This window comes from Drosophila simulans, chromosome X (assembly GCF_016746395.2).
Source record: "Drosophila simulans strain w501 chromosome X, Prin_Dsim_3.1, whole genome shotgun sequence".
Classification (NCBI taxonomy): domain Eukaryota; kingdom Metazoa; phylum Arthropoda; class Insecta; order Diptera; family Drosophilidae; genus Drosophila; species Drosophila simulans.
In genome coordinates, this window is record NC_052525.2 from 13,767,439 (window position 1) to 13,781,177 (window position 13,739).

Here is a 13,739-nt window from a genome sequence, read left to right on the forward strand (position 1 = left end):
GCAACATGAGCAGCAGTTAGCAGTCAGCAGTCCGTCGTCTCGTGTCCTGCGTCCTGTGTCTGCGCCACATCGTGCGTCTGCCGACGACACGCAGGACTCTTCGTGCCGCCCGCTGCAGTTGCAGCACTGCCTGCCTCTCGGCCGCGACTGTCGTTCGGTGGCGCCACACGAGCTGAGGGAGTCCAATGGAGTCCACACAGGACACCGCCAGCGATGCCCCGCCCCTTCGATAACAAGTGGGCGAACCTAACAATTTGTAAATCTGAAATTATAGAAAATAAATAGGAAAAATTGTTTTGATTCTTTAAATACTCTCCCATATAAAAATAACAACTACAAATTGACATCGTAAGTTAAAATAGTTCATTTATCTTTATATTTAAGTGAATATTCCATAAATGAGTACCACATACATACATACATATGTACAAACATACAAAGCACACCGAACACAAACTATAAATACGCATAAAAACTTACAAACATATGTATGTATGTTGAATAAGCAATGATATTGAAAGAGGAGAGAGAGAAATTTCAGTGATCGTTATCAGCAAAATCAGTGGCGAACCAAGAGAAACATGCAAAACTAACAGTTTGTAAATGAATTATCTTGGGATACACACCTGAATTTTTGCTGCCTGATACTTCTGGAGAATGTGAAATAACGGAAGATAATACGCGCATTAGAGATAAGAATTAGTATAGCTGTTTATTGTATCCAAATGTATGTATATATTTACACATATATATACATATGTATGTAAGCACATAGTTGTCATTGATGCAGTGGGTGTGTTTGTTTTCAAAGAACCGCCTTGTCCAAATGTTTTCTTTTTTGTTAATTTCGAGTGCAAAACCACATTACACGTGTTGTTTATTCATTTTGGGGTGGTTTAACCCCTGGCGACCCCTGGCCCGGCATTTATCGAACCTTTGCTCATCTCCCATGCGAATGCAGTCCACACTCTCGTTCCACAAGTGCCACTTTGCGCGCGCGCATCGCCCAAAACCTCCGCACGAAGTGGATTTCGGTTGAGTGGAACGGGATGCGGATGTGGAGCAGCGACGCCGAACGTACAGCGACGCACTACCTCACCCACACGCCTTCTTTCGCGAGCGCTTTGCCAAAGGTGGGCGTGTGTGTGTGTGTGTGGAACTCGTTGGCCGAGACACCTACGAAACGACACGATGGCGACACGAAGCTTTGGCCGAGTTTTGAGCCTCGAGTGTTCGGCGATTCAGTTTCGTTTAGGTTATCGAACACAACGGTTTGTGCCACGCGATTGAAGGCGGATATTCACTGCATTTCACTCGACTCGATTCGATTCGTTTCGTCTCGTTTCGGATCGTCTTGCCTGCCACACAACTCGAACTCGAATGCGAATGCGAATGCGAATGCTCGACAACTGAATTCCCTCCGACATCGAAACTGTAAATCTCGAGGAATTCAAACGCTGCAGGAAAGGCAGGCGGTGAAACGGTCGCGATCGCGATCATCAAATTGCAATTGTGGCTGGCTCGTCCTAAACCGCCCAACGTCCCACGTTCCGCGCCCCCGCCCGCCACACACGGAACGTTGCCCCCTCACCGCGCCGCCCAACACATTAACCCCCGTTAACCCCCGGGAAATTCAAAACGCGTCGCGTCGCGTCGGGAAACGCGTGCCGCCGCCAATTGCATCTGTTGTTTGTTGTTTTTTTCGGTTGAGTGTGTGAGAGTGTGCCATCTATATTGCATTGTTGTTGTTTCTCTTTTTGGGGTTTTCCTCAATTGACAAGAAAAACACGAAAACAAAGAAGGCGAGAGACGTACAAGTGAAACGTAAACAATGAAAAGTGAGACGACGGCGGGCGAAAAAGTGAAATCCAGTTGATTGCAGTTTGCAGTTGGCAGCAGCTGCAGAGCGAAAGCGAAAAGCTTAGCATACTTTTGGGCCTGCCCCAATAACTCAAGCCGTAAGTGTCCTGTGTCTGTGTCTGTGTGTGTGTGTGTGTGCGTGTGCGGGTGGTGTGCGTTGGTATTGTCGAGCTTGTGTGTTTCTGTGTGCGGATGAGCCTTTTAAAGTCCCGAGGCTGTTGCTGCACAGTCTAACCCAATTGAAACGGAAATTCGCTTCAAAAAGCGCAAAAAAAAAAAAAAAAACTAAAAATCCTAAATTAACTTTTGAAATAGAGAAATTTCTTTAATTTTAAAGCCCGCTGGCTGAACTGGATGATAATTATGATAAGAATATTACTGTTAACAATACCACTTTCATGTGTTCAAAAGCCGTTGGCAAAACAGAACATCGAAGTTTTATAAAAGGAAATTATTTAAGTGTTTTAAGCACAAACCTAACACATAAAATCTCTTAACTTCTTATTATCCTGTGAATTGTAATTACTGGAGAATGTGGCTTGTTTGTGCGTAATTCTTGCACCATAAATATGCCTAAATATTGGGCTACAAAGTTCCGAAAATTTCTCAAGTCCCTCCAAAAGTGCAACAAAAATTAAAAATTTAAAGAAAACGCCAGCAGTGGCGAAAAGTTCGATCTGCGATCTCCAACTTGTACTAATAAATATGCTGCCATACATTACATTTTTCCATTTTTTTTTTGAGCTGCCAGTGTGCCAAACTTGTATCACGAAATTTTCAGATCCTGAAAAGAAAAGGACGAAAAAAAGTGCACACCTGCGAGCAGAAAATTTCAAGTTGCTTCCATGTGCCGTCGCCAGCGAAGCAGGCAAAAATGTTTAAGGCGAATTGCGAACTTTCACTCAATTTATTCGAACTTTTCTCGCCTGCCTACGGATTTGCTTTCATTTTTTTATGCCTACACATATTTTTTTTTTTTTTGCTCCTTTTCTTCATTTTGGGTAGCAAAAATCGAATCAGCGAGGCAGGAGCAACAGCAGCGGGCCAAAATAAAAATATATATGTGTGTATATCTATGTATACAAAGAAAAATGCGATAATTTAATCTGGTTAAAGCTGCGAAGGCTATGGCCAAAGCTATATAGCTCGATTTTCCCAGGAGTAAAGCTGCTATGCAGCAGACTTTTGGTCGCGTCTAAGCAAATTAAAAACTTTTGCTCCCGGTTTCCCGCTTCTACATGCTCATTTCCCTTTGCTTTTCTTTTTTTTGTGTCACGTCTTTTCGAGCCTGGTTTTTTTTTTTTTTTTTGTATTCCAAGTCATGTATATTGTATATGCATAAATTGTGTTTATGCAAAAAAAAAAAATCCAGCCGGCAATAAAGTACGCGTTCAATTTTGCGCAATAAAACGGCAAATGCGAAACAAATGTGACGCAGCTGACGGATCCGAAAAAAGATCTTTTTGGCTATTCGAAGGTTGCAAGATGTCAATTGAAGTGTGGGCTTTTCGCATGAAGTGCAAATGGTTTGGGGCTCAATACAATCCATGTGAGTTCGGATGATACATGCATATATATGTATAGATATATATACAAATATATACATATGTATGCATGTACTGGCTGGGTCATAAAAAGGTGGCATAAAGCAGCGCCTAGATGGAAATCGAGAGAGACAGGCGAGGCTTATAAATATGCGCGACTTTATGGCCTTTGGGAAGTGTTATGTGCGAATTTCCTTTCGCATTCGCATTCACATTTTCCTTTTTCCTGGTTTCTGGCCAAGCAGCGGCAGCAACACCTGCCCACTTTTCACTCGCAGGAAAAGCTGGAAAATCGGCAAAGAAGCAGCTGGCATTGCTGATTAAAGTGCCAGTCGCACACCCACACACACGCACACTCGGAGTAAATATATATACATATATATATTTATACATAAAGCAGGCACCACGCACCCAGCAAAAGTCAAAACTCAAACTCAAACTCAAAAGTTTTCTGTGTCGCGCGTAGTGAGCGACCACGCCCACGTGCTCTCGAAAAGAAGGCGGCAGGCGCTAAGTAGCAGGTAAGTGCGGCAATAAAAATAAATGGCAATCGCGAGCCGCGCATCAACTTTTTCGCACATTTTATTGGATACGCCACGAAAATGTGCACAGGGCGAAAATTAGATTGATTTCAGCAAGATTTCTATCTAACATTAATAGCAGGATATAACTAATTTCCAAATTATTTTTCTGAAACAAAAGTTTATATTACTTAAGACTTAACTTGGGAAAAATCAGTTAAAAATAAGTGGCAATTCTATTCTCTTGCCACATTTTGTGTATATTATTGCTAAATTGTATTGAAATATATTTTTTACTGTGTGGGCATAAACAGGAAATCCTCAGTGCCGTAGAGAGCAATAGAATGCGGAGTGTGCCAACTTCTAGCAATGGAATAGTAAACAGAATTTTTAATGGATAAGGGTTTCGAAATTGCACATGTTAACTCTTAAAGTTCGATCTTCAAGCCGAGAAGTTACATGCACTGCACAGGAATTATGTTTATTGAGATTTAGGGAATTGATTTTGAATTATCGTTTAAACTACTAAATAAAGCAGAGCAATTCGCTGATCAAATATTCAATGAACGAGAAATGGCAATAGAGAGCGCTTTAAAATCCGAAAAATCTACAATGAACTTCGCACTGAAATATTCAGCGAAAGTGCGTTTTCCCTATCGGTTGAAATGTGCTCTTAAATATTTCAGAAAGCTGAACGCATTTTCCATAGTTCCCTGGCCCCTCGATGCTAGTTTAATTTATTTCGCTATTTTATTTTCAGCCGAGCCACTTGGTAATACAAGTAGGTACATACATATATATATATATATATAGCTTTACCTTTAAAACTTTCTGCCCGTCTGTCTGTCTGTCTGTCTGTCTCCCAGGGAAACGTTGTTTGGCGCGCTTATAAATGCCATAAAAAAAAGAGTCCATTACGGGCTAAATGTGTTTGCCGTATGTATTCCGTACCGTCGAGTGGGTTACGAGTTGCCAACTCCGGCGGCCATATGGGCAATAACCCGCACTTCCGACCTCCCGAACTCGCCGACTTATTTGCATTGTAATGCGAGCCGGGAGCGGTGATCACTCATGGCAGGTGTCGACAGTTTGTTTTTGGACAGCCATACAACAAGGAGCCAGCCGTTGGAGTCCTTCGAGTGATGAAGATGAGGACTTAATGTTTCTGGTTCTGTTTCTGTTTCTGTTCTGGTTTCTCCCGCCTCATTTCGACATGTCGTCATTCGCCGTAATGTGTTATGTTATGCGTTGCAATCCACGATTTGATTGCCCCAGATTATGATGGTCTCTTTGTTTCGGTTTTGGGTTGGGTGGTGGATTAGGGATACGTATAAGGATATACATGCCACAGCCGGATTTGAGGTCGCTTCGGCAGGGATAATTGGTCATTACAAATGCATTTGAGCCGCGTAATTTGTCGCAAGCAGCAGAGTAATGTTAAAGAGATAATTATGGAAATTATACAATATAAGTATGTTTTTAGCGAGTCTTAGATCTTTTTGTAAGCCCATTTGATCAATATATCTTGAAATACAATTTTATAAAAATAAGATGGTATAGTTTGAAACACCTCAAAAATAATATATATTTAACATTTGGAGAGCTTATTAAATAATTCAAACAGATTAAAGGCTAATTTATTTGCTTAAATGAATGCCTGCGTGATTGGGTTTATGCTCCATGCACTTTATCCATTCGCCTTCCAGCTGTATGGTATCATCTATTAATATGCTTGCCCATTTTTTGACACTACAGGGGGAACTTATCCATTGGCCATCTCTCTGGCTTTTAGTCAAGTGGAATCCATAAATTTGCCTTCTATCCAGCTAAGCTAGCTACCTAGCCGCATTAAATTTGAATTTGCCACGCTAAATCTTCGGAACTGAAGATGCTGCACATCGGATCCAATAACCGACATATATCATGCCAGTAAATAGTGCGGCACTCGGACACTTTGGACATACTGCTGCTCCCATTCAGGCATCTCATTTCGTTATGCAATCCCTCTGGCATGCCACGCCCCGCTTCTAAGCCCGCCCCCGCATCCATTTAGAAGGCATCCTGACCGGAAAGACCGCGAGGACAACGGGAAAAGCAATAAACTTGTTTGTATTTGTATTGCACTTATGCGCTGATTGCTTTTCAGCGCAATTTGCTTTTAAGCGATTCCTAGTGAGGACTGTCGGTTTTTCCGCTTTTCCCCTTTCTGCCCCGCCCCCAGCTCAACGCCCACCTGTTCATGCCCGCCTCGCCACCCAATTTTGGTTAGTTAAGACGCAGCTCATCAGCGTTCTCCATTTTCCATTCGCCGGCTCATTACAAGACGAGGAGCACAGTTTTCAAGACAAGAAAGGAAGAGCGGAAAAAACACAAACCATTGAGTCACCTTCCACCACACACCAGTACAGCAGGACACACACGCACACACACACACATTTCCAATCTGCACACAAACACACACCCACACACATTGACTCTTACATCCTGGCACTCAGCGCTGTTTGCCAACGCCTCCAACGCTTCGAAGTGCACACCAGAGAACTGCAAGGGTGGCATTTTTAGCCACTCGACTCACACCCAACAATTTTGTGTGCGGGTGCTACCCGCCACGCACATCGCGGGTACTTACAAACACACAGTATACGTCTGCACATGTAGACAAGACACCCCGTTGTGCCCGCACCCGAATCAATACGGTGACCTGCGTCGCGGGTGCCGATCATACTCGGCACCCATAACGGAGGGTAGAGAAGACAAACAGTCAGAAAAAGACAAATGCCTAAAAAGGGATGAGTGACAAAAACACTTGTGGGTTTACCGTTAAACACATGGGTGTTTCCAAAAATACTCGGGTGTTTCGAAAAATACTCGGGTAATAGTCTCTATCAGTCTATCTACTCTTGTAGATAGTCGAGTCACAGACAAGATGCGTAACTCCATACGTTTTACACTCCATACGTTTATACACTATTCTTTCGGCGTGGCTCTAGACTTTGTCGAATACTTTGTAAAATATGCCCTTCATCTTATTATTATATTTTATTATAATTATATATATTATATTATATTTTATTATATTATATATTATAAATATATATATATATGTAATTTAATTATATAATATATATATATATAATATATATATATATATATAATATATATATATATATAATATATATATATATAATATATATATATATATATATTATATTATATATTATTATATATTATATATATTATTAACGTTTTTATTATTTAAATGTAAATTATAGTAAAAATAATAGTAATAGTAATAATGCTAATAGCCGAATCTATGTACATAATGTCACAAAATTCATTTCAAAAATGAATTTATGCAAGAATATTTGTCATTAGAGTATTCAGCTAGCGACTTGTGAAAAATTAGTAAGGCAATGATTCGAAACGGGTGGCACCCGACATGAGCACGAAATTTTTCTTGGGTATTCCCTTTTACCCTTCATTTCTTATACCCGTCGCTCTTCCACCCATACAAATTTTAGGCGTACAAAAAATGACCTGCGGCCGATCGTTGACTGTGCGTCCACTCACCCATACGGCTCTTGCGCAGCAGGCCTCGGGTGGTTTTTTTACTCGTAACAAAAACACAACGTTGGTAAAACACCCGAATATTTTCTGTTGCCGCAAGTAGGGTGTCAAAAAAGACGGGGTGCCTAGAGACCGAGTGTTTATAGGGTGGACGTAGAGTGCCAGTGGCGGGCTGCAGTTCTCTGGTGCACACAATCCCATACATTCCATGTTGGGTTCGCAAACCATATCCACACTGAAAAAAAGTCTCTTTGGATTTGAAATTAATTAGTAAAGTATAGGAAAGTATGTTTAATTCTCTAAGACACAGTTGTAGTCCGTAATTTGTAGCATATTATAAATGTTGACTCGTATCTTAGTTATCCTAAACCGGATTTAATTCTCGGATATACTTGCATTTAATAACCCTTAAGTCATTTGTGACTTTAATGATTTCTTAATATATTCTAAAAGCAAGCGACGCTTAAAGTGCAGTCAATATATCTTTCACAAGATATAAGTGCATGGATGTGTACTTTCCGGCCGTATAGCCATCAAAAAGCGGATGCTTCTTGTTGGAAATCCGGCAATTAGAGGAAATTCGTTTGTGTATTAATTGGTGTGGTTCCTTTTGTTTACTTTTGATCGCTCTGCCACCCTGATCCATTTAAGACTGTTTACATTTCGCTCAGTGCAGGTGGAGGTCCGGGTTCGGGTCCGGGGTCTCCGTCCGGGTGCCGGTCATGTCCGTATCCGTGTCCGTGTCCGTGTCCGTGTCCTTGTCCGTGCTGGTACTGGTGCTGGTGTCTCTGTGTCGGTGTCCGCTTCCCATGTCCATGTCCGTGTTCGCTCCGCTTGTTCATTTTCAATTTCGTTTACAGCATAGAAAATTTTAGTTTTTTCTCTGTTTGTGCTTTCCATTTTATTTCATCTTCATTTTCATTTCAACGACTTTGATAGCGTTGGTACTGGCTCACCCACTTTTTTTTGGTTGTGCCCAGGAATTCCAGTTGCTGTTGTTGTTGTTTTGGGTGGGGTGTTTTGAGTGTTTGGGTGATTTTGATTGTGGGCTGATGGGCGGATAGCTGGATGGCCGACTGGCCAAGGAAGCTCGCCTAGTTACTTACTTTAAAACACATCTATCTCACAGATACGGGATACAACGAAATCGAGCTGCTCCGTTGTTATCTCGTTGCCGTGGTTGTATTTTTAGACCCCGGCCATTGTCATCGTCATCTGATTTGCCGTAATTGTTTTTGCTGCGACCAGAGCAACGAAAGCAAATCGGTTATCTTTCCATTCCGGGCCGTAATGGTCCAGTCATCTGGATTCAGCATTCGGGTTGCAGGTTACAGGATTCAGGAATCACGAACCAGGAATCAGGAACAACAAAACAAGCCGACTAAATGCTGCCAGGACATTGTTGTTTCAGATCCGCACTGGAACACGGATTGAATGGTGAAATGTCATTTAAAAGGATTAGGCATCCTGGTGGCTTGTAATCTCATCGCATGCAATGTTTTTTGGTTCTTTCGGTTCACTGATATCGCCACTTGGTGGAGAAAAGTATTTCGCTTTTATGCAACTGAAAATCTATATAAGGATTTTGAGATAATACTTCACGAGTAAGTGATTTATTATTAAAAGGTGTAATTTAATTGAAATACAAAACAGGAGTCAAGTTTCCATTGAGTCTCGCAAGCTATTAAGCCTATTTCTAGTGCAAAATTATTGCCCGTTTCGTATTCAGTTTGAAGTGCCCAATCAATGGATTTCCTTACATTGCAAAATAAATCCGAATAATTGAAAATCCTTGAACCTTGACCGATTTTCATCGGAATCCGAATGCATTGTAAATGGCATGCACATCGATGATATTTTAATAGTTTGCAGTAATCTATTTGCTGTCTTGCATAGTTTATAATGATTTGTTGCCGTGGCTAATCTGTTGCCCGCTGTTTACCACATTGTTGTTATAATTCGCTGGCCCCAGGATATCCTGAAGTGGGCGATTTCGGTGGGTGGTGGGTGGTAGCTCACAGAGTGGCTCTGAAAAGTATGCAACAGAAATTGTTGCCATTGTTGCCATGCTGCGAATTCAATAAACGAAAAGCGCAAGCAAAAAGGAAGAAATGAAAAGGCCAAGCAACGAGAACAGCATTTCAGCATTTCAGCCATACCAAATTGCCATTCTCGGCCATTCCAGCTCGGCGTCCATCTTTCCATTTCACCATCTTACACCAGCTTTCAGAGTTTTTCAGTTTTTCAGTCTTTCAGCTTTCAGTTTGTCCAACTCTCTTCGCTTCGTGTTTCTGTTTTTGCCCAGTTCAACAGTTGTGGCTGCTGCATTTTTGTTTATTGTCATTTCAGTTGTGCCGGGCTGTTTAGTGCAGCAAGGAATCCCGGCGCGGGGTTGCAATTCCTGCTGCATTATCCTTTATTATATTGCCGGCATTAACGTTTCCGTTTGTTTCTGGCACATGGAGAACACCACAAGAGCCCGGGTCCGGGTGCAGTGAGAAAAGGAGTTTTCTTTCGATATTAATGCAAAATTACAAATAATATAATATTTGGTAATTGTCACTCACAAATATAAAATGTTGCTATCGTAATATTAAAAATGACAAACTCATCGATGGTTTATCTCAGTGCATTTAGATAAAATACGCATGTCGTTGTCGAAGCTGCAGCTCCAGATTCTGGTTTTCATTCCCATTTTTGTTTCTGTTTCTGGTCCTGAGCCGGCCGATAAGCCCAACCAACGATCCTTGGCCCTGTTTATTTGTTGGCGCTTCTTTTGCACCGCTCAGCGCTGCTTATTGCCCCTCATTTGGTTACTCTTAACTGATTTCTGTGTGTTATTTTTAAAAAGGAATTTCAACAATTGCACACGCAATCCAGCCCTTAAATAATAAATAAGCCAAGCCACGCACACGGCTCAGTGGGAAAAGTAGATGGAGTGAAGATGGGGGAACATGGGGCACATGGCCGGGGCCACAGGACGATTGTCCTTTTGGCCAACTCAGCTGGAGTCTGGGTTAAGTGCGGCATTAACAATCAATTACAAGCATTACGAGCCGTAAAACTGACGCATTGACCAAATACCAACTCCTCATGTCCTGCGAATGCCAGCTCGCTGGACATGAGAAGTTGCCATTCGCATGGGCATGGACATGGGCATGGGAATGGGTATCCTTTCGCTGGGCGAAAGAGGATGGCATTACTCACACACACCCATACACCGAAAATAGCGCTCGCTGTGAAAAATGTTGCGTGCAAAGTAAACCCGGCGGGCAAAAGGGAATCAAGAAATGGGAATGGAACTGGAGATGGAGATGGAGATGGAGATGGAGATGGCGATGGAGCAGGAGCAGGAGCAGGAGCTGCAACCTCAGTCTCAGCGGTGTCTGAGTTACGGTTTGTTGGCTCCTTGTATAATAAGCCAAGGGATATGGCCATGAGGAGAAATGGGAGCTATTGTCTTACAGACGGCAGCTGCATTCGTGCCGAGATATATTTTCTGGATCACTCCCCAGAAAGTCTTGGGAAATGGTTTGAAGTGCTATAAAATGTAGCTCGAATTATTTCCATTTAATAAGTGTATAATTCAAGTATTTGACTAGCAAAATAACTGGGTAGTTAAAAAAAAAAACGTTGCAACCGGACGTATACGTAATATTTCTTTTATTTTGTTTAATCTGTGAAAGAAATTGTCAAGTCATTTAATATTGGGATTTATTTAATGTATCTCAAAATGGCCTTGAAAATAAGGTGCCAATGAAAATTGGAGATGATAAGTTTGACAATCCCAATGCACCCAACTCATGTGCTTTTCCAAGAAAAAAGTAGAACATACAACATACAATAGCCAATCCTATTACGTTCGTTTTCCCAGGATTGTGTCTGGAATTTAATTAACTCAAATGACACCGGGACACATGGCCAAAATGAACCTGCTCCAGCATTTGGCTTTTCTGCTCATTAGTTGATGACATTTTAAAGCGGGTCACAGACACTTTTTTCCTTTGAAGTGCATTTGAAAATCGTTTCGTTTTGTCTTGGTTCTGCCAAAAAAATACAAACGAAAGAAAAAAAAACTGCTAAAAATGTGTCTGTGTGCCCTTGCTGCTTTGTCTTGTCATTTCTTTTAATTTTTATTTCGGGTTTATTATTATTTTTATTTTTATTTGTTTTTTGTTCTAGTTTCATGTTGTTGCTTTCGCACTTGAGCGACAATACAAACGATGTCGACGCCGGCAAAATAATACAAATAAATTTTATTGTGGTCAAGTTATACACACACACACTCGCCCATTACTAACTCACACAGTTGCAGATGTATAGATACAAGCACGGATAAAGATGCACAGCGAGAAATTGGAGTTGTGTGGGGAAAATATGTACAGTATAGTGAAAATTATTCATCATTAACATGACTTTGATTATTATGTTTAACTTTACTTGGATCTGGTCACTCTTTGACCATGAGGAACCAAAATGTTTTCGCTTCACTTCATAGGGTCCTTTTCTTTCACTGTAAGGATATAGAGAGTGAAACAGAGGCGACCATCAAGCAAATGCCAGACGCATTGTGCACAGATTTATGCCGCCTGTCTCCCCGCCCAATTTTCCCACCGACTGTTGGCCATAAAAAATGAGTTGCCGTTGGTGGTCGTCAGCTGCTCGACTCGACCTGCCCCAGTGGTTTTATGCCACACCACCCTCCCCCTTCCCCCCTGATGGTAGCACCACCACCCCCCTCATGACTTTTCCCGCCCCCGCAGCACTTTAATGGCCATTGTTATGCCCGTTATGTTGATTATAAGCTTCTCATACAAACGGGGCTTCCCTTCTCCCCTATTCCACTCCCCCCTCCCCCCTGACAGACCACTCCGAACTTAAACAAGCTAACTGCATAGAAGCGTGTAAGCCTCTGACATTTTTGGGTCTAAACCGGAGCCCACTCACCTCCGCTCCTCCGACGCCCGCTTTGAAAATAGCAAAAAACAACAAGGAAAATGAAAATAAAAAATTTAGTAAATTTGAATTTTCCAACTGCGCCGAAAGGTGTAAAGCCTGATGAGGGTTAAGCGGTGTCCGACTCTGTGCGTGTGAGTGTGTGTGTGTGTGAGCGGCGGTGCACTGAGAGAAATCCTTTATGCAAATGTATATGCGATATATAAAGATATTAATTATTAATCTTTTGATTGTTTTTTTGTGTTTTTTATGTACAACATTGCAAGTGAGAATATTTAGTTTGCCATACCGATTTCTGGCAGTGCATTCGAGTGTGCTGCGCCAGCGGAAATGTTTTTTGCCTTGTCCGCTGACGGAGCACAAACCAAAAAGGGGCAAAGCTAATGGAATGGGCACTACTGGGTCGGCTGGGCTGGGGGGGAGAAGATTAAAAAAGTGTATATAAACAACATTTCATTGCCGGCAACGTGCAGCTTACCCCGCCACTAACCCCTTAACCCGCTGAACCACCCTTTTCGCCCCATACCATGTTAACCTGCCGACCCACCTGGCCGCTTTATATTGAAATATTTCTGTGGCCATGCAAATTTAATTCGCCATATGAGGAAAACAAGCGAAAACCGAAACCGAAACTGAAGCCAAAGCCAAAGCCTCTTGGCCCCATGTGTGCTAATTGGCGGTGCCGCCAAAACCAGTGGTTCCAGGGGCGGTGGTTAAAGGGGGGGCTGCTGGGTGGTGCACATGGTGCAGTGGTGCGGTGGCGAAAAAAAAGAGCGTCGCACAAACTAACGCAAACAAACACGGCCGAGTTAGTTAATTTTTTAACATGCCGCTAAGCTGCAAAACTGTTCAGATGGCATGCATGCACTGCAAACAAATGTGTGTTGCAAATAATGATAAGTTCATATCATTCTTTGGACTCTGACGGCGTATTTTGTTGGGTTTCACGAAACAATAATATATACAAATATATATCCATTTTAGGTTCTACTGATCTTAAATGTCCATGTCCAAGCTGTTTTTTTTTTTGGCAGTTTCGTTTTTATCCTTCTAATACCTTGATTTTTTGGCATTTAAGGCTGTCACACCTTTTTTTTTTTTGCAAAGGAAACATTTTTGGGCTGGTCTGCTTACTCAAGGCGACCACGCCCACGCTCCGGTTGCCGCCCATCTGCGGTCGACGAAAGGATGTCGGGGTTAGGGGATGCCTAAGGCTTTGCGGTTTGGACTGTTGTTCCTGCTGTTGTGTTGGCTCCTGTCATTCCCAGAATGAAGCCGAAAAAGCCACAGG

At 42.0% G+C, this 13,739-nt stretch overlaps 1 protein-coding gene across 4 annotated transcripts in view; it reads left to right on the top strand.

The window, feature by feature from the left end:
- The first annotated feature begins 1,230 nt into the window (after positions 1 to 1,230).
- The window catches only part of LOC6725945 (zwei Ig domain protein zig-8), a 139,072-nt gene continuing 126,563 nt past the window's right edge, over positions 1,231 to 13,739 (top strand). Inside the window, exons 1-2 of one of the 4 annotated variants that reach the window (XM_016173900.3) lie at positions 1,231 to 1,958; positions 3,805 to 3,925. The gene's annotated coding sequence lies outside the window, so the exon portion shown is untranslated. Of the gene's footprint in view, positions 1,959 to 3,801; positions 3,926 to 13,739 lie in introns of all 4 variants that reach the window. The other 3 variants (XM_016173902.3, XM_016173901.3, XM_016173899.3) reach the window with 3 other exon arrangements.